The sequence below is a fragment of the Manis pentadactyla genome, chromosome 5 (genome assembly GCF_030020395.1).
Source record: "Manis pentadactyla isolate mManPen7 chromosome 5, mManPen7.hap1, whole genome shotgun sequence".
In the NCBI taxonomy this organism is placed as follows: domain Eukaryota; kingdom Metazoa; phylum Chordata; class Mammalia; order Pholidota; family Manidae; genus Manis; species Manis pentadactyla.
Genome location: NC_080023.1, coordinates 6,344,890 through 6,368,305, shown reverse-complemented (window position 1 = coordinate 6,368,305; position 23,416 = coordinate 6,344,890). Strand labels below are relative to the sequence as shown.

The 23,416-nt window shown below is 49.2% G+C and overlaps 1 long non-coding RNA gene across 1 annotated transcript; it reads left to right on the top strand.

The window, feature by feature from the left end:
* The first annotated feature begins 1,396 nt into the window (after positions 1-1,396).
* LOC118930199 (uncharacterized) lies at positions 1,397-23,401 on the top strand. Its single transcript, XR_005031924.2, has 3 exons — positions 1,397-1,930; positions 17,469-17,779; positions 22,340-23,401. It is a non-coding gene; the product is annotated as an uncharacterized LOC118930199 (long non-coding RNA).
* The last annotated feature ends 15 nt before the right edge of the window (positions 23,402-23,416 follow it).

Genomic DNA, 23,416 nt, shown 5'->3' with positions numbered 1-23,416 from the left:
GCCCAGCTCTGCTCCTCACCCCTGGAGACAGGGCAAGGACTTTTACGATTTTATTCCTCTTTCACTTAAAAATTTCAGTGGAAGTAGGTAATACAGCCAGTGAACTAAAATCCCAAAAGTCTAAACAAACATGCAGTGAGAACTTTCTTGGCACCTCCCTCCCAGCCTCCTGTGCTTTCCCAACAGGCACCCCCATTACCAGTTTTCTGTATATCCTTCCTGAGATGCATTATGCACACACAAGCATATGTGCACCTGTGCTTTCTCTCCTTCCCCTGCTGCTCTCAACTTGCTTTTCCCACTGAACTCTCCATCCTGGGGACGGTTGAGATACCAGCTCATGAATTTCCACCTTCTGGTTATGGTTGTCCCATCCTCAGTTGCCATTGTGAGCTACACTACAATTTGTCCTCAGTCCCCTGTTGATGGATATGCAGGTTGTTTGCAATATTTTGAACCAGTTATTTTAACTCTGTCTGCCTCAATTTCTCATTTGTGAAGAATTTAGAACAAGGACTGGCCCAAGATAATGGTTCAGTATGTACTTAACTGTAAAGGGGGCTCTTTTGGTCATTATTATTTTCCTCTTATTTTGGTTTCATTCATTTATTCACTAATACTCTGAACCTAAGTGCATGCTGTTCCCTCTTCCTTCACACACTGTTCCCCCTTCCTTCCTGTCTTATCTATCCCTAGTCCTCCCGTGGCCCAGCTATATGGTATTATAGTGCCTTGTCTCTCCTAACCCAAATCACAAATGAAAGCATGCTGTGTCAATACTAATGAATTAATTGACAAAAAGAAAATGTTAGGCTGAAAGGACATTTATGTTATATTTCTCATTCATTCATTCAAAAATATTTTTTTGTGCTGGGCACTGTGGTAGGCACCCATGGACCTCTGTCACATCTGAGGTGCCAAGACAGTTTATCAGATGCAGTAGAATCTGTGAGAGAGCCCCTCATGGTGCATTATCTCCAAAAGAAATATTCAAGAATGGTGGCATGACTCCTGGACCCTTAACCCAAGGTGAGGACATTAAGAGGGTCAAGAGAGTAGAAACTGGAAGGTTGTCTTTGGAGAGAGCTGCTGGCTTCGAGGGCTGGGGACTAGGGAGTGTTACCTTTCAAATACCCCAGACCTGGTGAAGGGACACCCGAAGGATCAGCCGGAGGGCTGGCTCTGCGTCCCCTGCTGCTGGACCCAGAGCCTGCCTCTCACCATACGAAGCTGAGGGGCCCGGCTGTGAGAAGACAGCAGCTCCCTGGAACTCTCCCCGCCCCCTCCTTCCTTCTCTGCACTTCATCTCCCGTGGGGTGAAGAGGCGCAGCCGGCCCGGGGAGTCAGTGAGAGAGAGAGAGAGAGGATGAGGAGCCTCCTTCCGTGCGGAGCGGCCCAAGCCGGGGAGGGGACAACTCCACGTTTAAACGGAGCTCTGGTTTCCGTTATCACCTGGGGTTAGATCTTCATGCCCAACGCGGAGACCATGGTGGCGACTATGGTGGCGGGGAACTTTCTGTCACCTGGGAGGGAGCAGGACGGGATGATGGGAGCTCGCCGCAGGGGATACGGGGCAGCCGGGGTCAGAAGCCGCCGCTGTTCCGTTGCTCCCGGGAGCGGTGATCGCGGACGCTGGGTACGCGGGGACCTGCTGTCACGTGACGCGCGTTCCTGGCTGACCCACGTGTGCTCATTACGTCCTGTGCGCCCCGAGGGCGGGTCTGCCTGCACTGCTGCCTGTTTGTCCCCAGGGGCTGACACCTGGCATAGAGCACAGGTGCCAGGACACCAGCAGATGCCCAGTGATACTGGCTGAAAAAATGGCTGAGACACGTGACAGCCCAAATGTCCTGCTGCCTGGGAGTTTATTTCATGGTGTCAGTTGGTTGGGTCGGCGGCCTGGGCCGTGGTGGGCGGAAGCTGCCTTCAGGTAAGACCTGCCTCGGGGCTCAGGTAAGTGGAAACGTCCAGACAGAGCCCCTCGGGCTGACTCAGCTTCTCGGGGTGTGAAAGGGTTGGTGGTGCCTGCCGAAGGGGAGGCAGTGGGGTACAGTGGTCCTCACGGGGTTGGGGCTGCATTTCTGCTCATTAACTTGACAGCTGTGCGGCCACAGACAGGTTACGAAGACAGTGTCCTTATTCAGAGCCTACCCTGTGCCAGGGGTGTTCTAATGCTTTATGGATAGGAACTGCTGCACCCTTCATGACAGCCGTAGGAAGTAGGCTACTGTTTCTGTCCCTTTATTACCGTTGAGGAAAGAGGCACAGAGAGATTAAGCAACTTGCATGTGGTCACGCAGCAAATGGCGGAACTGGTGTTGATGGATGTGTATTAGTCAGCTGGAATCATCATAGCAAAAATACCACAGACTAGCTGGCTTAAACAACTGGCTTAAACATTTTCTCGCAGTTTTGGAGGCTGGAAGATCAAAGAGCCAGCAGGGTTGGTTCCTCCTGAGGCCTGGCTCCGTGGCTTGCAGAGGGCCATCTTCTCCTTGTGTCCCCAAATGGCCTTTTCTCTGGGCACTTTCTCTGCTGGTGTCTCATTGTCTTCTTTTGAGGACACCAGTCCTATTGGATCAGGGTCCCACCCTTATGACCTCATTTAACCTTAGCTACCTCCTTAGGGATCCTAATAATCACACTTAGGAAATATGAATTTCCGGGGGACACAGTTCAGTCCACACTGGAACACGCACTGTCTGCTCCAGAATCTGGGTTCTTACATGCCCCCTTTTCACTTTTCTAGGTCTCAAATTTATCACATATAAAAGGATAGTTTTAATGATATCTCTATGAAAAAGTTGTCCGAGAATCAAATGAGATGATGTGTAAGGGCTTTTTAAAACAATAAAACACTACTCAAATGTGAAGATACTAAAAAGTAAACCTCACAGAGATGAGGAGATGCAGGCTGATGTTTAGGACCATATGGTGACTGGCTGGTTAGAAAGATACTCTCTGTAACAACATTCAAAATTTAACCTTCTCTGGCCTGTCTGTTCCTCTTGCTCACTCCTCCCCATCACCTTCTCAGAGAGAAGTCAAGCTATTTCCTACTGCTTGCTCAGAACTCAGCTCAAGTATTACCTCCTACAGGAAGCCTGCCTAGATCTCTCTAGACTTCCTTTTTCTCTCAACAGCCCTGGTATTCCCTTTAGCTCTAGCATAGAGCACAGGTGCCAGGACAGCCTGTTATTTTCCAGCCTCTTCCCACACTGAAGCTCCTTGGAGGAGTGTCCTCATCTTATTTTCTGTTTACCATGATGTCTCAAGCATACCCAGCATACAGCATGTGGTCAGTGCAGTGTTGAGGTGGGTGAGTAGCCCAAATTTCTTCCTTTCTGACAAGTTTTTTTTCCATTCCACCTTTCCATCTCTAATCTGTTTCCCCCCTCCTCCTATTCTTCTATCTTCATTTCTAAATGTTTCTCCTTTCTGAGTTCAAAGCATAACATGCCCTTCCCTAGAAAAGTTGGTGAATCACGTGTAAAAATTTGAAGAATCCCATGTAAAATTAAAAGCCTTGATACCACTACCTGGATGTTTTCTTTAAGCAAAGTTTCTTTAACTCCTTGTCTTCTGCACATATATTTTCTGAACAATTACCATAATTCTGTGCATGCAGTTTTGTATCCTGTAATTTTTTCTTTTCTTTATATTCTGTCAAGCATATTCTCATGTCATTAAAGCTGCTTTGCAGACCTGAGTCTCACTGACAGCTGCATGTCCATTGTCTGTGGAGTTACTTATTTTCCCATATCTATTTCTAGTGCTGTAAATCACCCTTGGTTCTCATCAGCTCCACCTGCGTCCCCACCTCTCCCTTCTGGTGAGCCACCTATTCCATAAGCCCGCAAACTGGTCAGGGCACTTTGTTCTCAGAGAAACAGAGATGCTTCTGTATGCATTTTATTTCCTCCTGAGGGCCTCAACGCCCTTCAAAGGAGGGGATCTTCACTCAGAAAGTGACTTTGCCTGGGAACCTAGTTTTTATTGATCCCCAGTGATTCCACCGAGTGAGTAGGTGTAAAATATAATCAGCCCATTTACAGATGGAAACACTGAGACACAGAGAGGCTTTTAGCTTCTCCTGACAGGAAGTATGTGTTCTAATATTTGCAAGTAATAAGATGACCTTATTTCTTTTTAGCTGGCTGATGTCTTAGTCTACCAGACTTTCTTAAGGAGAAGCTCCTCAATACTTTTCCTTTTCTAAACAAAGACTAAACTAAGATGCCCCAAACACTGCATTCTTTATAAAAAGTATTCCAGGAGGCTAGAGAACATGCAGACGTTCAACTCCCTTCCACTCCCTCCAAACTCAGCCTCCTTGTCTCCAGGTCTCAGCCCCCAGGCTTTGCCCTGCTGTCTCCTCTGCCTGGAATGTTCTGCCTCTTGTTCCTTGGACTGCATTCTCACTCAGCTTCTGAGACAGATCTTGAGAGGCATCCCTGGAGGAAGCATTTTTGTCTCTCCAAGTTGGAATCCTGGGCCCCTTCCCTGTGCTTGTCTCTGATCAGACTGAACCATCACAGTCTGCACTCTCATCCCCACTCCAGGTCTGCAAGGACCTTGAAATCAAGGGTTGTGTGTTTCCCACAGGAACTGTTAGTCCTGGTGCCTGGCGCCTGGTGCCTGGTGCAGGGCCTGGGATGCTATGGCCCTTGAGTGTGAATCAGTGGATCTCCTCAGTCACAACTGTCTCCGATGAGGATTTTGGGGCCACAGAATGGAAAAAGGGACAAAAGGAGATAGAAATTTTAGGAGAGGAGAAGGCAAAATGAAGTCAAGCTGAGACAATGATAAATAAGTATATATATATATATATATATCACAAAATATAAACATACCAATAAATCCAGATGGTCTGAACTCCTGGTCTCCTGGGCAGTTACCTTCCTTAGAACAGGATGTTGGCATCTGGTTCATCCATCAGTGTCATATGTGCTGGTCCCAGAGAGGCGGTCCCACTCCGACCCCGGCTGTGCCAGGCTCTTCTCCCTGGGGACCTCTGAGCTAGGTGGTTTCAGGATTCTATGACCATGTGGAGTTGCATGGGGGCAGCTAGATGGCCTTCCTCTGGCACATTCATCTCTCTTTCTCTTCTCTCCCTTTCTTCACTCTGGTATTCACCAAATGCTTGCTTAGCACCTACAGCAGACAGCTTCCAAAGGTGGCCCCCATCATCCCCACCTCCCAGAGTTCACTCCCCGTATAAGCCCTTCCCTGTAACTGTGGGAACCTTAGAATATAGCAAAATGATGTGATGTCACTTATGTCATTAGGTTCTAAAAGACTGATTTCCATCTTACTAGCAGATTCTTTCTGTTGACTTCTTGGCTTATGGCCTTTGGTGAAGTCAGCTGGCATGTGGGAGGGGCTTTGAAGGTGGCTTCCCGGCGATGACCAGTGAAGAACTGAGGCCTTTGTCAACAGGCATGAGGACCTGAATGCTGCCAATACCCACTAAGCGGGTGGATCCTTCCCCGGTGGAGCCTTCAGATGAGACCACAGCCCCTGGGCTGGCACCATGATAGCACCCAGTCAGAGCACCCAGCTAAGCTGTGCCTAGATTCCTGACCCACCGAAAACATGAGATAACGAATGTTGTTTCAAGCTACAAAATGTTGGGGGTAATTCGCTATGTGGCAGTGGATAACCCAAACAGCAGTGTGTGCCACTGCCTTTGATGCTTCCTGCAGGTGCTTTGATCCCTTTGTGTCCCCTCCCGTGATCTCTCCCACCCTGCCATTTCACAAGGCACAGGAGGATTAAACTACTTTTCCCAGACTCCCTTGCTGCTAGAGTCCAGAATGTAATTTAGGTTCTGCCAATGAGATGAAGCTTGTGCAAGATTTGGAAAGCAGAACATTATCTGTGGTCATTGCTGCTGATGACCAGGCTTTGGCAGATGTCAGCTTTTTCAGTGGCCACACTCTGTGTCCTACTCTGTTCTTTTCACTGCATGGCTGTGGGGCTGCTGGGGCAGCACAGGGATTTCCTACAGTTTCTTGAATTCAGAATTGAAGTAGTGGTGAGGGGATCTTAAGGCCAGAAGCCCAGTAGCAACCCCATGACTTCTACTCTTCTAGTTCATCCAATAATTTTGTAGGGACTCATTTCTCATGCTGAATACCCTTCTTCCAAAAATACCTAGACACATTTCTATTTCCTGCATGAACTGGGCCATCCCCTGGGGCTGCAGGTGAACCCGACATTATTCTTGGCCACAAGATGCTCATACTCTAGTGATGGAGATGGAAAGTTAGAAAGAACTTTCATGATACTGTCCCTTAGCTCCCTACTGAGGAGGTGGTTTCACTCTGAAGTCAATTAAGCTTAAGCTGCAGTACCCCTCACTTGCATGGGTCCCTTCTGAGACTCCAAGAGAGGCTGTGCAATTTTGTTTTTATAATTTTGTGGGCTTTTATTCTTAATAAAGCATCCCCTACCCAAATTGTATAAGCTCCTAGCCCCTCAAAACCTGGATCAGCCCCTGGCCCTGCAGAATCTCACCCCCCTGCTTGCTTAGCCTACCAGTCTGGTGTTGGAAATCTCCGGGCTCCATGGAGTCAGCCGTGACTGAGCTCCTCAGCCCCACTCACTTGCCGGGCGCCTCCTCTGGGTTGTCCCTCTGGCACTGTAAACTTGACACTTGCTCTTTTGCCAAATTTCCCCTCACCCTGGGGGTCATCTTTGACTGAAGGACATCGTTGTCCACTCCCTGGCCTAATCCAGATGCAAAGGGGACATCACTGACTCTTCCTTCTTGTTCCTGCCTTGTTCATGGGACTTATGCTATAGAAAATTCTTGACAGTCCGTGAAAATAAGTGAGAATGGGGCACATTTGGCAATTCTGTCACCAGGAGGGTGGCCTCAGAGGAAGGAGCTACCTGGGGCCAGGGGCCAGGGAACAGTATATACCTGGGTGACTGCAGGCAAAACACATGATGCGGGGCCCTGGCAAGTGGCCCTAAAGTCCACTCCCCAAACGGGTAAGGATGGAAGTGAAAATAGCTTTCACCAGGTGAGTATCTAGGAAATTAAAAATGCGATGGAGTCCAGCGACAGGAGCGGAGCTGAGAATGACGGAGAGTTCGGGCTTTGAGGGCAAGTGCGGCCTGGAGCTCCCCTTTGTCAAACACTGTGCCTGCTACTCACAGGGCTGTGTCTATGTGTAGGTTCCTCCAAAGCGGATCTTGAAATGAGATGATGATTCAAGTAATCTGTCTGGGTGATGGCCCCAGAGAAGGAGAGTGAGGCAGGAAGAGAAGGGGAGCCCACGAGGGAAGCAAAAGGGGCGGGTCTCCACTATGCGCCGGCAGGGCGCCGTCCCCCGGCTCCGAGAGTGCAGAGCCCGCCCAGAGGAGACGGGGGCCTGGGGGCTTACCCTCCGCGGTTTCCCTTAATGGCCCAGGGGGCCCCTCGGGTGCTCACTTCCCAGCACTGCAGGCGTGTCCGTTTGCCAGGCCAGAGGAGCCCCTGCTGCCGGAGAGACAGGAGCCCGTCCCCTGGCTGAGAACTCGCCCCGGTGGCCCCCGGGTGGGAGGTGCTGTGGGCGGGGCATTGACGCGCTTGCTGCAGCGGCCGCCGCTGGTATCTTGAAGGCTGGACACCTTCTGTTCGACGCAACCAGCCTGTGGGACTGACCGCTGGGCCTGCCTGGGGCTGGTGAGAGGGCCAGTGAGCGGCCAGAAGCAGGAATGGCTGACTGAGGAAGGAACTCTCTGGGTCCGAGTCCAGCAGACCTGGATTTAAAACCTGAAATTGCAGCGTGAGAGCCCGTAACAGCAATTTCCTTAGCCCCTGAGCCTCACCTTTCTCATGAGTGAGGTGGGGTGACCATAGCACCCACGTTGCAGAGGTATTGAGAGAATTAAATCCATCCCCAGTAGGACCACTCCCCCCACTTCCCACTAACACCACCGCCCTTGGCCGCTGATTGGCCACAGAGGGTGGTGGGTTCTGCTGACTTACTGATTTTCCCCAGCCAGCCCTGGCCTTGGCCCGGGGGTTCCTCCCAATCCCCAGGTCTTGCTCACACTCAGCTCCTACTCGTCTTCCCTTTGCTTCAGTTCCAGCAGCCCTTTTAGGGCAAGACGTCCATTCTGTACAGGCTGCGGGTGTCGCTGCGGCCACCAGACAAGGACACAATAGAGTCCTTGCAGTGCCCTGGCTGGCAGAGCTCCCTGCCACTGTGGGGCCGTGCGGCTCTCTCTTCTCAGCTCATGGGATGACAAGCTTGCAGGCGGCCCCCGTGGCCTCAGCAGCCAGGCCAGTGTTTAGACAGTTCCCTCTGCTGTTGGCATAAGAGCTGCAGTGGAGTGGCGTCTTCACCTCATCACCGCCCCTGTGACAGCTCATTGACTGGGGCCTCTTGCAAAGTCCCCCTCAGCTCCTGCAGACGCTTTATAAATGAAGAACTCTCCAGTGGGCTTCAGGGGAAGCTCTGTTTTGAATGCTTTTCCTCCATGCTTGGGTGTCAAACATCTGAGCACCCAGGATGACTTTGCAAAGCCTTGGTCCTGGAATCTCTCTCCCTTAAACTTAAACTTAAAAGACAGAAGGATGCTGACTTGTTATTTAGGAGGCTCAGAGAGGTGATTTTCCTCAAGGTGCACAACAAGTTAGTGGCAGAATTAGGGTCAGGACCCATGCTTGCTGACCTTAAATCTTCTGGTATCTGGGTGTGTGAGAGAGCTTTAGGGTCCAGGTGAAGGCAGGACTCACTTGGACCCACCTTCCTACGTTTTTGAGAGCTCATGAAAAATTGAGTAGAAAATGCTATGAAATCTTCCATAAAGGTGCAGTCAGTGTCATCACGGACTTCATTTTTCTGTGTGATCAGTGGAAGCAAGAGTGATAAAGAAATAGGTGCACAGGCCTGCAGTCGGACACTTCGAAGTTCAAGTCCAGATTTCTTCAGTGCCAAGCTGTGTGACCTTGGGCAAGTCAATCAACCTCTTTGTGTCTCAGTTTCTTCATCTTAAAATGCTGATAATTATTTCACTGAGTTGAGCTAGTCTGGACACCATATGTCCCAGTTAAGGTGAGCTGTGGCTCTTAGTAATGTTGCTATTATTGTTATTACCAGCCTCCTAAAGGTTGACTTAAATCTGACATCAAGTGAAGGCTCAGTAACAGGTGGCAGAAGATTTATTGCCCTCAGCATTGCTAAAGCTGGAAGTGGCATCCTGGTCCCCCGGGCAGGGAGGCTGCCCTGGAGGAGGAGGGAGAGCACGGCCTTTGGAGGAGATGGGGGTCCCAGTGAAGGCTGAGAGAGGCAGCACCGCCTGTAGCTCAGGCCAGACACAGGGCACAGGGCAGGGACCATGGGTGGTGTGATCCAGATCCCCTGCTCCAAGTTGACTTACAACCTGAGTGAAAAATGACATTGGAAAACTTAGAGGGAGGGACAAGGTAAAAGGGGCCGAGAGCCCTCAGCCCCTATGTGATCTTGAGCAAATGAGTTCCCCACTGTAGGTCTCTTCACTTGAAGAGGAAGAGATGCATTGAGCTGACCAGCCCCTCTTAGTTCTGAAATTCTGCCCAAATACCCACTGATCCTTCCATCCATCCATCCATCCACCCACCCACCCATCCATCCACCTACCCATCCATCCATCCATCCACCCACCCACCCATCCATCCATCCATCCATCCATCCATCCATCCATCCATCCATCCATCCATCCATCCATCCATCCATCCATCCATTCATCCAGTCCATCTCTCCTTCCATCCATCAACTATCCTATGCACTAGGCCCTGGGCTGGGCATCAGAAAACACATGAAGAGGTCTATGGCCAGGGCCCTACCATTGAGGAATTTGCAGCAGGGTCCAAGGTCCCACAGTTGGTCAGTGGCCCAGACTTCCATTCCAGGGCAGTCTGACCCCCCAGCATCACTAGGCCTCACTGCATCTTGAGTTTGTGGTCCTTCCTGCCTTTGGGAGCTGCCAGACCATGAGAGTTGTGGGCTCAAACCATTCTTCTACACTACTCCATGCCATGTGCTGGGATCCCCACTCCAAATGCACTTCCACTTCTAATCCTCATCCAATCTTGTGAGACAGGGTCTTCCTGCACCTATAAATTGAGCAGAGAACTGAGGCTCAGAGAGATGAAGAGTTAGCCCAGGCCCTCTCACAGAGCTGGCCTCCGCCCTCCTGTGCCCCGCACTGAGATCCCCACACCGGGTTCGAGTCCTGGCGGCATCTTGGGAAAGCTCTATCCCTTCGTTTCCATGTCCTCATCTGTGAAACGGGAGTGTAGTCCCCATCTCATAAGATTGTTGTGAGTGTTACTAGGTATAATGCATGTGAATGGCACATAGTAAATACTCAAATGTTGGTCATCATCATTATTATACCTATTGTGTGCTACCTGTCAAGGTCAGACAGGTGGTAGTAAGTTTTAAGGAGAGGACTGATGCATTGTCAGTATTTGATGGATGAATGGAAGGGTGGAGGAGGATTCCCTCTCAAGGCCACAGTCAAGGCCAGTGTGCTAAGAGCTGGTCCACAAATGTGCAATCTGAGGCTCTGTTTTCCCCTAAGTGAGGTGGGCACTGGGACTACAATTAATTTCTTTGACCGCAGAGTGGCAGGCAGCAAGCCTCATTAACCTGATGAGTCCCTGAGCTGGGGGATTTGTGTAATCTTGTTTTCCCTTCAGCTGGATTCCAGGGGCGCCATTGTGCTCACGCTGAAGCCTCAGTAACACCATCACATGTCCCCGCGGCTGCCAGGCGGAGGGCCTGCCGTCGTTACTGCTCGTCTGCTCGCCTGAGAGCCTCGCAGACCACCTCTGAGCTCAGGCCTGGCCAGGCCCTCCTCAGGCCTCACTCCCCAGTCGGGGGATGTGGAGTGAAGTCCCCGACACCCCAGCCTGCAGGGACCGAGACACACGTGAGCACACTGTGCACTGTCATGGCCACACGGTGCTGGGAGAGGGGGCCTGTGTCCCATGGATGTCCCCACATGCCCCCACTCCATACTCACAGGGGTCCATCCTTTGGCTGTCATGTGGGACCCCCATCAGGGTGACTTTAGAGACTTCAGGGGGTCCCCTGAACTGCAGGGCATGGAGCAGCAAGAAGCCATGGAGGGACACTGAGTTTGGGGTCATGCTGCCTGGACAGCTCCTGTTCCCCCCACTTGTTGGCCCAGCAGACATCGCTCTGTTTTCTTGCTCTGTTTTCTCATCTGTAAGCCCGCCAGCTCGGGGTAAGGAGGAGGACACGATGATGGGACACAGGGAGGAACACAGGATGGATCAGAGATGTTGGCTCCCTCTTTCTTATACATTCACTCATTTGACAATTTGGAACTTTCTAGATGCCAGGCCTGGCAATTGAGCAGTGACAGGGCAGACATAGACAACTGTCTCCTCACAAAATTTACTCTTAGTTGGAATGACAGGCACTGAATTATGCTAATGATTCAGTAGTTGCCTGTGTGGTAAGTTCGAGAGAGGGAATGTGCCAGGACTGAGAGAGCAAACCTAGGCTGCTAAACTCACAGGGGATTATCCTGGCGAGGGGCCTGGGAGGGGCTCTTCAGGGGCGTCAGTTTTAAACAGAGACGTGCCTGCAGGTTGGGAGGAGTTTGCTCTGATGGGGCAGGGATTGGGATGGGTAGGGGAGCACCCCACCGGGGACTGTGCTGGCCTGTGCAGTACTGGGAAGTGACAGAAGGGGGCAGGGCGAGGGTGAGAGCGCAGGGCAGGGGGGCAGGCATCTTGCAGCGCTCCCCTACGGCCCGCCTCCCCAGTGCACAGAACAGCTGTGAGGTGAGCCTTAGGAAATATTCTTGGGGTAAAGCTGTATTTACAAATCACTTTTTCCCAGTAATATCCATCACTCTGTAGTCCTTTGTAGTCCTATGCATGGCCGCTGCCGTGTCCCCTTGGGCACTGGGATGTGGGTGTTTCATTGCTCTGCAGTCCGTTCTCTTCAGACAAGATAGTCTCTGCCAAAAGCACAGGTGGTCCTGGTGAGCTCTGTGCAGGGGTCCAAGACAGAGGCTGGCGCACAGCCCGGGCCACAGTGCGAGCAGAGGGATGAGCCAGGAGGGTCTTCCTCTTCGCAGCATTTGGGAGTGCTGACCAGTCTTTTCTCTATCCCAGCGACACTCATTTTCATGGAGAGATGCTGACCCCGTCGGGGCTCCAGTGCTTCATGGTGCTAGTGCCAATGAGCCTCCTCGGCGACACCACCCAGCTGGGGCAGTGATCGCTCCACTTCGTAGAGGAGAAAGCTGAGATACAAGGTTCAGGGACTTGCTGAGGTTGCCCAGCTGTTAGGAGGCAGGGCTGAGCCGGAGCCCAGGCTTTGGGCTTTGGCTCTGTCCTGGGTCAGTTTTAATGGCGGAACTTTGGCACATCCTCCTGTGACACCAGGCTGTGCATTCTGGGAGTTACCAGGGCCAATGGGGAGGCCAAGAGCTGTGTCTGGGTTCATTTCCCAAGGAAATGGTCAGGAGAATGTTTACTAGAGAAGGTGAATGAGCATGCTGGCCTTTCAAGCTCAGTTCTCAGCAACTCAAGCAGAACTTCAGAGCTGGAAGGACATAGCATCACTTCCCCCTGAGCAGCTTCTTTGTCCTGAGGAAACAGACCCAGAGCCGTCAGGGAACAGCTGCTTGGGGGTGGGCGTGGGCTACAGCCCAGGGTTTCTGGGTCCCCTTGGGTGGGCTTTGGAGCTCAACTCAACCACATTGACACTGACCCTGTAGAGGTGGCCGCTTCCCACTTCACACCCTTCCTGGATGAAATATCTGCAGAAATAATCCTGCCATGAGACACCTCCTTAAATGACATTTCATCCCTGGGACTGTTCTTTAAGGAACACTTGATTTTAGGTTTTAGCTCCAAATCCTTCACGAGTCAAGAAGGATTTCATGGGAAACTTGAAACTAGGGGAAGATTGGCAGGTGGCCGAGTGAGGTATCTTGAAGCATGGGTTCAATTTGCACCCACCTGTTGTGTGTGACATTGGGCAAGACATTAAGATCTCAAGTCTGTTTACTCATCTACAAAGTAGGGATAAAAATAATCACTTCCCCTTAACCTCATATGGTCCCCGTGGCAATTAAATCAATACATACAGACAGTAGGGGTGAGCAATAATCATGGTTTCATGTGAAGAATGAGTTTTCTGAGGCACTAATACGATTAAATGACTCCTTTATTAGAATTCTACAATGATTTTTTCTATTTGCTCATTCATTCATCATGTATTGAGCATCTAGTATGTGCCAGGGACTGTTTTAGACACCAGGGACACAGTGAGAGACAAAACAGACAAAAACCCTGACTTGCACTTAGGATATAGTAGAGAAGACAGACAGCAGACAAGCTGAAGAGGTAAAACATAGAGCAGGGGGAGATAGTCTGCATGTTTGAAGAACACAGGATGCCCTTGGGCCTAGATTGAGGGGGCAGGGGGAGTCTTCAGGCTGAGCTCTGCAAGGCAGGGAGGGGCTCGGAATGGCAAGCCCACACTTCCACCCTTCGTGAGATGGAGAAGCACTGGAAGATTCTGGGCCGAGGAAGAGACGTGATCAGGTTATGTTTTATAAACTCTCATCACCAGGGTTGAGCACACACTGCGGGGAGGACAGGGACGGAAGCAGATGTCCCAGGAGGGGATGGTGTCTGGGAGCAAAGAGTGTTGGGAAGGCGGTGACAAGTAGAACACGATAGTTCTGTCATTTGCCCTTGGTATGGCTGCTGGTTTGCCCCCGCTGTTTGGTGATTGTGGGGTGTGAGCTCATTTCCAGGGGACACGCTGCCGCTGGGGGTGGAGATGCATTTTGAAGGAGCTTTTGCATGTGCTTCTTTCAAGTGCCCCAGGCACCCCCCTCATCAACAGCAGGCTACCAACTTAATTTCTAAAACAACCGACAAATATTGATTCAGGATAGTACAACTATCACCTGGCCTGGCTTTGTAGGTTAATTTCTCTGCGTCAAGGTTCTTCAACCACATAAGGGGTGTAACTGCTGACACTAAATATGGGTGTAAACTGTGTGAGAGAATTCTTTTTTTTTATTAAGGTATGATTGATATACACTCTTATGTAAGTTTCACATGAAAAAACAATGTGGTTACTGCATTCACCCATATTATCGTGTCCCCCCGACACCCCATTGCAGTCACTGCCCATCAGTGTAGTAAGATGCCACAGAGTCCCTATTTGCCTTCTCTGTGCTACACTGTCTTCCCCGTGATCCTCCCACACCATGTGTGCCAGTCATAACGCCCCTCAATCCCCTTCTCCCTCCCTCCCCACCCGCCCTCCCCCACCCCTCCCCTTTGGTAACTGCTCCTCCCTTCTTGGAGTCTGTGAGTCTGTTGCTGTTTTGTTCCTTCAGTTTTGCTTCGTTGTTATAGGGAGAGAATTCTTAAAGGGTGACATGGTTGAGAGACACCGGATTGTCAGTCAGCTCCCGAGGCTGGTGGCTGGTGGCAGGATTTTTCTAATCCCTCCCTCCCTGAAGGTATAGTCTGCTTTCTAGTAGCGTCCTCAACTCTCACTCCCCATCGTGTTGGGCCGAGGGCCTTGCCTCCTGACCCCAGCCGGCCCACGAGCACCCCAGCCTTAAAGTCAAACAAACTCTGTGCCTCCCGCAGGTGGCCACTGATCTCCTGTGGCAATCTCTGGTTGTCAGTTCCTGCCCATTTTTGTGCCTTGGACATTTCCTTTATAGCTTTTGTGAGCTGGACTCTACATTTAAATTACATTTTGTGTTTTCTCCAGTGTGTGGCAGCTGGGTTTTCCGACTGTCTAGCCCATCACATTGCTAGAAACCCACTTGGTTCCCCATGTCACCATCAGTACCTTTTGACACAGCTAGATTTAAGGCCTGTTAGCATCAGGGTCGCCTTAGGAATGCGTAATCAATAAAATGCATATTCCCTCATTTCACCCCATAGCCATCAAGTCAGACTTGTGGGAATTTGGCCTGGGAATCTGCATTTTAACAAACGCCCAAGGTGATTCCGATGCGTATACAAATATGAGAACCACTGCCTGTTTGACTGTTCACGTTTATTAATTAACCCAGGAAAGATTTATGAAGCACCTACTGTGTGCCTGGCACCACATAGGCTTCACAGGATGCAGACATAGTAACCCTTTTCTTTCTTTAAAGAGCTCATAGCCTGGTTCAGAGTTGGCAAGCTTTTCCTATAAAGGGACAGATAGTAAATATTTAGGCTTTGTGGGTCACATGATCTTTGTAAAAGCTGCATAGACAATGTGTAAATAAATGGGTGTAGCTGTGTTCCTAAATATTTTATTTACAGAACAGGTGGTGGGCGGACCCACCCTGGTTTGCTGAACTCTGGTGTAGTTAAAGGAGACCCATGACGAAAAGGACCATAATGCAGGCAGCTGGGATGGCAAGGTGTGCAGGAGGCATGGCAGCGCCAGGAGAAGAGGCATGGCAGCGCCAGGAGAGGAGCCCCGGGGAGGTGCCCAGAGGAGCTGACACTGGGGACGAGGCCCAAGGGGTCCTGGGGGACAAGCTGCAGGCTAGCACCCAACAGTTAGGTTGTTGGCGTTCTTTGCTGTTGTAAGCAGTGCCATAAAGACCATCCTTAACTTTACAAACTTGTCTGATTCTTTCCGTAGGGCAGAGGCACTGTTTAAAGCTTTGGTAGCACACTTGCCGGATGCCCTGGGAAAAGGAGAGTTCATAGCAGCTTCGCACCCTCCAGGGGTGTGCCGGCCGCAGGGCGCATCTCCCTCCACCCTCATCAACGTGGTTACCAACTTAATTTCTAAAAGCACCAACAAATAACAATTCATGATAAGACATAGTCTGGCCTTCAATCACAAAATTAACAACTTAGACTGGAAAACCTTGCTTACCCTTTTGTTTTCAAAATATGTTCCAGTTTTCCTGTAATTGAGATATAACTGATATGTACCTGTTCTGTCTGTTTTAAGGTATACAACATGTTGATTTAATATATTTACACACTGCAATCTGATTACCACAGTGCCTTAGCTAAGAGATGCTCAGGTTTTGTTACTTAGTGTTGGGTAACACAGACTGTCCCATTGGGGAGTTCACAGGGCTTCCCCAGGGGTGGGCATGACTTCTGTCTGACGTAGGGGGAGGCTGACACCCAATCTCTTCTTTGCCGTGTGAACGGCGCAGTCTGCTGAGCCCACTCAGAAGTCAGCTTTTACACCGTGGCTAAATGCACACCCACATCAGTAGAAGGGAGACCCAGGGGGCCTGTCTGATCTCAGTGGAAAGCCGGCCCAGGCTGGCATTTTGACATTTGGAAACAGTGAATACAATTACCCATCTGTGGAACAAAAGGGATTTCTTTTTTCCTTTAAGGGAATTGAAGATATTTTGCCCATGGTGGGGCTTTTCTGTAAGAGGCCCCTTCGGACTGGAGCAGTATGAAGAATCCTCCTCAAAGTTCAATGTGAGAGACAGGGGAGGAAGGTGGGCTCGTGCCAGGAGTTACGTCTTCCTCTGTAGCTGAACTTGTAAGCAGAGAAGGGTGGGGGACGGGCCAGCGAGAGCCGCCACAGCCCTTTACAGTTTGCTCGGGGCTTCGGCAGACCTGCGCGTCTGTCCCTCACACGGCCCTGTGAGACAGCTGTGGCTAGTTCCTCATTGACAAATGAGGTCAAGGAGACCAGGCCTCGGGGGATTGTCTAGCATCACATGGCCAGCCGGTGGCAGGGCTGGGGCATGAACTCCAGTTTCCTGGCTTCAAATTCTGTTCTTTTACCACCTGTTATGGGTTGAATTGTGTCCCCCTAAATTCATATGTTGAAGTCCTAACCCCCAACAGTTCAGAATGTGATGTTATTTGGAATGAAGGTCTCTGTACATTACAGAGAGTTAACATGAAGTCAAAGTGGAATAGGGTGAACTCCTAATAATCCACGTGGACAGAGAGACACATACAGAGGGAAAGGCAGTGTGAACACACAAGGAGAACTCCATCAAAGGCCAAGGACCACGTGAGGCACCCAGAAGCCAGGAACAAGGCCTGGACCTGAATCTCCCCACAGGCCTCAGAGAAACCACCCTTGTGACATCCTGATCTGAGTTTTCCACCCTCCAGACCTAGGAGGCAGTCAGTTTCTACTGTGTAACCGCCAGGTCTGTGGTGCTTTGACACAGCAGCCCCAGAAAGCTGACACACCGCTCGTTGTGGTAGTGACCCACTGGGCGGCTTTACCTCGCTGAGAACTGAGTTTTGCTTTCCCCATACTTTTTCTTCCTGTCCCCAGTATACTAGAGAGCTAACTCTGCTCCCTCCTTTAAGACTGACTACATTTCCCAGCTTCCCTTGCAGCTAGCTATGGCATTGACCATGTTCCCACCACAGGGTGTGAGCAGGAGTGCGATGTGTCACTTCTGCAACTTTTCCCCACGAGGAACTTGCTTGCCCTCCGATTTCTTTCTTTCCCACCTTTGTGCAGGCCAGCATGTGGCCACGGAGGGCCATGGGTGACCAACTTCCATCCTGTAGGTGTCGAGCAACAAGGTGGAAGCCACTTTCGTCCTGGAGTGACTTTGTGGAGCAGAGACGCCGCTCAGCCTGGGAGCCTGCCTTTCTCTGGGCTGACACGAGACAGAGGAAGGAGCTTCTCTTGTTCAGGCCACAGGGTTTTAGGAACTTTGGGTCATAGCAGCTTAGACGTCATACTTTAACGTGCGTATTTGCCCTTTGCTGCCTTTGAAAATGGTTGTGTAGGAGGCCTGAAGCTGAAGTTGTACTCCAATGATCTGAGTACGTGCTTTTTTAAAACAGCTTTCTCGACGTATACTAGGCTTACAGTGAACTGCACATATTTAAAGTGCATGAGTTGATAAGCTCTGACGTATGTATGTGCTGATGAAGTCATCACTGCAATCCAGATAATGAGCTGTTGCCTTGGGAAGTTTTGACTCCCTGGGTTTTGTTCCCCAGAAGCCCTCGCTCTTCAGTGAGGAGAGAGACCAGTGAGTGCTTCTGAGAGCAGTTAGTGGGGAGAGAGACCCTGGAGCTGGGGACGGGACAGAGAAGGTGGGCCTGACACCTGGAGGTTGAACTGCAGGGGGCCCGGGAACCGGAGTCCTTAAGAAGGCGCTCGAGTGATCCTAGTGCAGTCACGTCGGAGAAAATCTGGTCTGGAGTCCTTTCCTGGGGGATGTAGTGAATTCAGGGCAAGCCGGGCTTCAATTCTCCGTCCCCGCCCTCTCCATACATCCACATGGCCTCCTGAAACAGAGCATTAACTTTATGTTCCACAAAGAAAAACAAGGACAAAAACCTTGTTATTTTTCTGATTAATGGGGAAGTTGTCCAATTGGCGACACTTGCGTTACATCTCTGTAATATTAAACCCATGCCTCTTTAGTTTTCATTTATTTTATTGGATTGTATGGAGATGTTTTAAGAGTAAGGCTGAGCGGGTGGGAGTGGGAATCTGGGATGGAGGCTATTTCTGCCACACGCAGAAGGCCAGTGCTGTGTAAGAAGACTTACGCAGACAAGGAATCCTTCACTCAGTGAAAGTTCCTTCTTCCAGAGGATATCTGGCTTCATGATTTATAACAAGCCGAAAGCTTTTCTGGTTCCCTGTTTAGAAGAAAGTGGAGTCCTTACTGTGCAGTTCCCACTCGGAGCTTCCTTCCTGCGGCAGTATGACTGCCTGGAATATGAATTCTCAGAGGACTGGCCAAGACCACAGGCACTTAGATCCCCCGCTACTCTTAAATGTTGTGATTCTCAATAAATAACCCACTGCCAAAGCAAGGCGTTTTGTTTTGATTTGTCACAAAGAGTTTTCCAGCCTGTTTTTATTACCCGAAGTGCGAGCATCTCAGTGTCCAAGAGCGGATGCTCTGAGCCGGGTGCTGTGTTAGGGACACTCACTCTGCCTGGTGAGGGTCTCTAGGCCCCCAGGTGCCCTGCAGAGGTGCTGTGGACCCCAGGCCCTGACACCATCACCTCCAGTAGCACCAATGGTGGCCTGTTGGGAAAACTTCAAGCAGAGAAGCAGCAGAGTCCACAGGAGTGGTGACCAGCTGGGCCGCTGTGCTCTGCCTGGACTGGACCCGCGGTGGAAAGGGTGTACAGGGAGGGACCTGTCCTGGGGATGCTCTATGACTGAGAGGGAAGGAGGAACTTGTAGGCAGCAGTCAGCCTTGTTAGAAGCAGGGAGTCTTGGACTCAGCACCCCAGGGTGCCTTTCCATCCCTCTGAACACACACAGAGCTGCGGACCTGCCTGAGCTCTCAGTGGGGGAGAGTGAGCCTCAGGGCCTCTGAGCTGCCTCTCCTGTGTGGCCGCCATGTGACGCGTGGGGCTTTTCCCTGGCCTTCCCTGGCAAGGGAGCAGCCTCTTACCCGAGCACCGTGGGCACAGAAAGGAGGCTCGGACAGGACCTCCGTGACTCTCCAGTTTAACTCCTGCCGTGCTCCAAGAAGGAAGCAGAGGCTGAGGGAGTTCCCAGGGCTTCCTGCCCCGGTCACACAGTGAGTTTGTGCAGAGCTGGGATGAGTTTTCAAACCTTTAACGCCATCGAGCTAAGGTAGTTGCCATGACAACCAAAGCTGTCTTTCTAGTCCTGCCTTTTCACCTGAGTCGAGAATGAGGTTTCTTGTGTTCCTGTTTTCTAAGTTTGCAATGTCTTGCTTATTTCTCCTTTTTTTAAAGTTTTACTTTTATCAAAATTAACATGTACCCAACTTAAAGGGCCAAATAATTTTCCAGGGCTTGCTACAAGCAACAGCAGCCTCCTGCCCATCTCTCCCAAGCCTTCCCTGGAGGCCACACATTCCAACTCTTTTGTCTGTTGTTGTTGGTTGGTTGGTTTGTTGTGATTACCTCCGTATGATGAAGGATGGGCTGATGTTACTGCTGGCTGATTTCTGTTTGCCTCCCTCTATGGAAGATCGGGCTTACTTCCCTTTCCCCCTCATCTCTCCCCTCTCCCCTCCTCTTCCCTTCCCTCCACCCTTGGATTCTTCCAGCTTCCCAATTCATTTCCCCTTAATTTTCTTAGGTTAATGTGTGCCTTTTTATTATTATGACTAGGTAAATGTTGTTCAGACATATCGGGTACTTTACACACGTTTGTTCCTGAAGAAGCATGTCTTTGTGATTTCTGACTTGAGCCCATCTAGGCTCAATGGAGAGTTCATGTCTGGGCTTCCCCCCATCACCCTGGGGCTTCCCTTGGCCTCTCTCCTGGAGTGGATCCTGTTTTCTTATATGCTGTATCATTTTCTTAGTTGGCTTATTCCTTTTCTTTTTAATGCACATCCTTTTATAGCTTTCTGAGAAAAAGTGCATGAGACATTCAATTTTAAAGACCTGGCATATCTGAACATCTTCTATGTTCACACTTGATAGAGAATTGGGCTGGGTGTAGAATTCTAGGTTAAAGATTACTTTCCTTCACAGTTACCATGGGATTGTGCCTCTGCTTTCTAGGTGGGGGGATTGTTGTGTGGAGATGCCTGACGCCATCGTGACTCTTGGCCCTTCGCATGTGACCTGTTTTTTTCTCTCTGGAAGACTGTATCACCTTCTCTTTGTCTCCAGTGTTCTCAGCTGTCATGATGATGTATCTTGTGGGGATCCTCTTTGGTCCATTGTGCTGAACACTCAATGGACTCTTTCAATCTGAAAACTCAAGCCTTCAGTTCTAGAAAATATTCTTGAAGGTTATTTCTTTGAAAATCTCCCCTATTATTTTGTTTCTGTTTTCCTTTCTGGTGATTTCTCCATTCCATATAATGAACTTCTTGGACAGGGCTCTAATTTTCTTATCCACCCCCACCCTCCACCACCAATCTTTACTTCCATTTTCATCTATATTCTGGGAGATTTTTCTCAAATTTACCTTCAAAATCTTTATTTTTACCATTTCTATTACTATATTTTTAAATTCCAAGACAATTTTTTTCCCTTTTACTTATTTATTTTTGGGTTCTGACTCTACCTTGTATATAGCAGCCTGTTCTTCTTTCATGAATTCACTTTCTTTTGTGCATTTTGTATTTTGTCTCTATATTTAATCTTCAGGGATTCCTTGGATGTCTGGTGATTGCCTCCTCCTCTCTCTCCCTTCTTCCTGCATTACTGTGATCATTTTCCTCATTTTCTAATCCATCTGGCATAATCCTGTCAGATCAGTCTTTCTTAAATGCCAATTCAACATGTTATTCAGCTGGTGAAAAGCCTTCAATGGTTCCCTATTTCCTACTTCATTAGACCTAAACATTGTCATTTTTAGCATTCCCAAACTCTCACCCTACCAAGCTATGCCCCACACCTCTTGTCCTTATAATGTAGACACTCTTGTGTGGTCAGAGTTGGAGATAAAGTAATAATAATACTATGCATATTAAGATAGCAATTAGGTGATGATAATACAAAGAATATTAAGAATAATAGTAATCAATGACGATAAAACTTTACCTGCTCACAGACGTTATCACTTTCTTCTAACAGCTCTGCTTTGCCCATCTTGCAGGTAAAGAAATGGAGGCTTAAGCAGAGGAAATGATAAACCCAAGATAACACAGTGGGTAAGCAGCAAACCAGGACTAGATCCATAGCCCACTATTCTGTCCACGTTATTGTCTACTGACACAGGTGATTGACCTGGGCAGCAAGGCTTCTTTAAGGCCACCCACTGATAAATGGCATGACCACATTCATTGACCATGAGCTCCCATGTCTTCCTGCTAAGGGCCAGCTCCTCTCTGTACATATGGTGATCTGTTGTATACATTTTGTACCTTGCTCACAAATGTGTGAAAAGCCTTGGCTGTTCTGGTGCCACAGCCAAGGGGAACTGCTTAGTGTCTTCAAGGACAGTCAGGCTTGGTTGGCTTCCTTCTTTCCATATAATTTTTAATAGACCACTAATATCTCTCCAAGCATTGCAGACCTCTGGCTTGGACCAAGAAACCTGGAATTGTTTAAAGGAACATTAATTTCCTACGAGCTAGGATTATAGGCTCTTTGGAACTTCTTAATGAACAGCTACACTGTCTTTTTGAAGCATTGATGTGTGATTTGACAACACACATTTGAAGGTCACACTAAGCATTGCTGGTTGACCTTTCTGAAAATTAAGGTCTTCTGGAAGTTGACCACTGACGGAGTCCGGTGCTTGCTCATTTCCTTGGTGCGGATTTAGGGCTGCTTGTTAGTTCTCTCCCCCATGCATGCTTCCCTGATGTCTTACTCTTATTTTTAAGGGATTTAGTGAAACAAAACATTTTAAGACTCAATCACACTTTGTTGAAGACGAAATCAAGTCCAAATTTTGCTTTATTTTATCTTTTTCAGCTTCTTCTCCCCTGGACTGGACTAGTGGGAGACTACTTGAGCAAGACCCAGAAAACCCAGGTTCAGCCCTGATGATAAGTGACTGCATGATGTTGGACAGGACACAGCTCCTCTGAACATCAATTTCATGATGGGGATTAAATGAATGGCTCTCAGACCAGCTCTGACATTCTGTGAATTAAGCACACTTGCTTCAGATTTCAGTTTCCATGGAATTGGAGGATTGAAACGGCAATGAACCCTCCTTCATATCATCCTAAGACCCCAAACTGAATAGTCCTGTTGGGAGGGACCTATCTGTGGCTCCTTCTCCAGGGGGCACAGGTGAAGAACACCTTGCAAGAGGGACTATCTTTTTAACTATCTCCTTCTGATTTCAAACACAATGGTTCTGCTAAGTTGCTTTTATTTTTCCCCTGTGAAAATGATGTTGTGAGAAAATGTAACCAGTACAATTATACTGAACTTTCATAAGATGAAATGTTAATAAAATTGATGTTTGGCCAATAAAATACTTGATGCCAAATTAAATAGGCCTGAAGGGAATTCTGCTTTGGAGCAAACACCATGGGAAACAGGATGAAAAGGAAATTAATATTTTTGAGCAACTATATGAATTTCTCCAGAAATACAAGTATATAAGTTGCAACATTTTTGACTTTCCCAGAGGGAGTAAAGCATAGTGGCTAAAGATGTGCTGAGGACAGATTTCCGGAGTCCAGATCCCAGCTTTGCTCGTTCTTGTCTGCCAGCCTTGGGCAAGTTATGTTCCCTCTTGGTGCTTCAGGTTTCTGGTGTGTGCACTGGGGCTAATAACAGTATTTCCCCGTGACGTTGTTAGAAGGATTCTATGTATAAGGCAGTTAGTAATGCCTGGAGCCCAGAGGTGTTCAGTCTACATTAGGGATCATCATTAGAGAGTCATGGGCTTGAAATGAAAAGGTTCTGGAGAGATTGCGTGTTCAGAGCCCTGCCGTGGGGCACGAGGCTTGGCTCCCTACTTTATCCAGGAGACACTGGGGGCCTTGAACTGTTGAAGTACTTTCCCAAAGCCACACAGCAGGTCTGTGATAGGAA